The sequence below is a fragment of the Palaemon carinicauda genome, chromosome 27 (assembly GCF_036898095.1).
Source record: "Palaemon carinicauda isolate YSFRI2023 chromosome 27, ASM3689809v2, whole genome shotgun sequence".
Classification (NCBI taxonomy): Eukaryota; Metazoa; Arthropoda; class Malacostraca; order Decapoda; family Palaemonidae; genus Palaemon; species Palaemon carinicauda.
Window position 1 is genome coordinate 93,903,558 of NC_090751.1, and position 2,500 is coordinate 93,906,057.

The window sequence follows — 2,500 nt, forward strand, 5'->3', positions numbered from 1 at the left end:
AGTCTTTTGTGAAGCAAGCTATGTTGAAAAAAACTCCCCTAAAAGATTTTTTTTTTAATCCTTTGAAAAATAAATCCCTTGAAATGATTTTTAGTTACTTTACACCAAAAATAATTTTTGAAGAAAGCTATGTAGAAATAAAATCCCTAAAAGATTTGATTAAATTCTTTGAAAAACAAAATCCCTAAAAATAAATTTTAGTTATACTATACACCAAAATTCATTTGTGAAGCAAGTTACGTAGAGCAAAATTCACCTTAGAGATTTTATTAAACTCTTTGAATAATTAAAACCCTAAAATAATCTTTGGTTATACTATACACCAAAAGGCATGTTTGAAGCTATTATGTTGAAATAAATCCCTAAAACATTTTTTAAATCCTTTCAAAAATAATATCCCTCAAAATTATTTTTAGTTATACTATACACTAAAGGTCATTTGTGAAGCAAACTATGTTGAAATAGAATCCCTAAAAGATTCTGTTAAATCCTTTGAAAAGTAAAATTACTCGAAACAATTTTTAGTTATACTCTACACCAAAAGTCATTTGTGAAACAAGCTATGTTGAAAAGGGTACTCAAAAAGATATTAAAATAAATCCCTTGAAATAGTTTTTGATTATACTATACACTAACTAAAAGTAATTTTTGAAGCAAGCCATGCTGAAAAAGGTATTCTAAAAGATTTCATTAAATCCTTTGAAAAATAAGCCCCTTGCAAATAGTTTTTAGTAATACTATACACCAAAAGTCATTAGTAAAGCAAGCTTTGTTGAAAAGTCCTCAAAAGATTTTATTAAATACTTAAAAAAACAACTCGAAATAATTTCTAGTTACTCTATACCAAAAGCCATTTTTGAGGAAAGCTTTGTTGAAAAAGTCCCATATTTTTTTTATATTTTTTTTTTTGCAAATCCTTTGAAAAAGAATCCTTTGAAATAAGTTTTAGTTTTACTTTACACCAAAAGTCATTTGTGAAGCAAGCTATGTTAAAATAAAATCCTTGAAAGATTTTATAAATCCTTTGAAAAGTAAATCCTTTGAAATAATTTTTAGTTATACTATACACCAAAAGTCATTAGTGAAGCAAGGTATGTTGAAAAAATCCCTAAAAGATTCTGTTAAAACCTTTGAGAAATAAAATCCCTCGAAATAAAACGCCCTTGCCACTGAAAACGAAATATCAAATTATCTGTGTTCTTTTGTGGTACTGAAACCCAACAAGAGCTGTTGTAACTCAGCCTCGTGCCCTATATTAAAGTTGATACCTAGGCTGTCAGACCGCTCAACTCGGATAATGATGAACTAGCTGGAATTTATGTGACAACAAAAGGGTATCTCAGAATTACACGTAAATATAAAAAGAAGTTTAAAGGACCCTTGAATTTCTTGCTTGCGGCTCTAACAATTAAAAGCAGTGGGACTTTGTATAGAGTAACGTATTTGGAATCTAGTTAAATTTAAGAAAATTCAAAGTTTGTGGAAATTGAAAATATTTTGAGCTTTTTATTGAGAAATTCTTTTTATGATTCGAGGTGTTTTAACACTATTAATAAGCCCCCTCCCTCTCTCTCTCTCTCTCTCTCTCTCTCTCTCTCTCTCTCTCTCTCTCTCTCTCTCTCTCTCTCTCTCTCTCTCTCTCTCTCTCTCTCTCTCTCTCTCTCTCTATATATATATATATATATATATATATATATATATATATATATATATATATACAGTATATATATATATATATATATATATATATATATATATATATATATATATATATATATATATATGTGTGTGTGTGTGTGTGTGTGTGTGTGTGTAATGCATCAGAGGGAAGTTTAGATCATTATCAATAATAAAGTAAATGGCAGTTTGAATAAAGATAATAATTAATGACGCAAGAAATACTATCTTACAGAATCGTAAATGGACCTAAATATTAATTGATGCCAAATAAATTTACTACTAAAATAAAGAAAATAAAAAAACAACCTACTGACAAAGATTTAGGAAGTTCTAAATCCAATGAGCAGTAAATCATATAAATTGTGTGACACAATTAACACCCCCCCCCCAAAAAAAAAAAAAATCTCGGTAATAAATATTTTTAATTATTATTATTATTTTTTTTTTTTTTTGGATGAAGGGATTTCAATAAAATAATGTAAATTTAAATTATATAGTACATGAAGATACAAACTAGTATTTGTAAAGAACGTAAATTAAAAGAAAAACCATTCAATATATGGAAAATTACATTCTTCAGGAAAAATAATACTTATAAATTTCAAAAAGTACAAAGTAAAGAACATAAATGAAATCAAATATTCCGTCAACTTATTAACAAAAAATCAATGTACTTTTTAACTTTCGAAGGAACCATCTTCCTTCCTCTTCAGAAAACAAAAATTATAAATTTATAAAGTACAAAAACGTTCGTAAGACAAATAGAAAAACTGTTAGTCTCTCAGCGAAAATGAACAACATTACAGGGTACTAAAAGTTC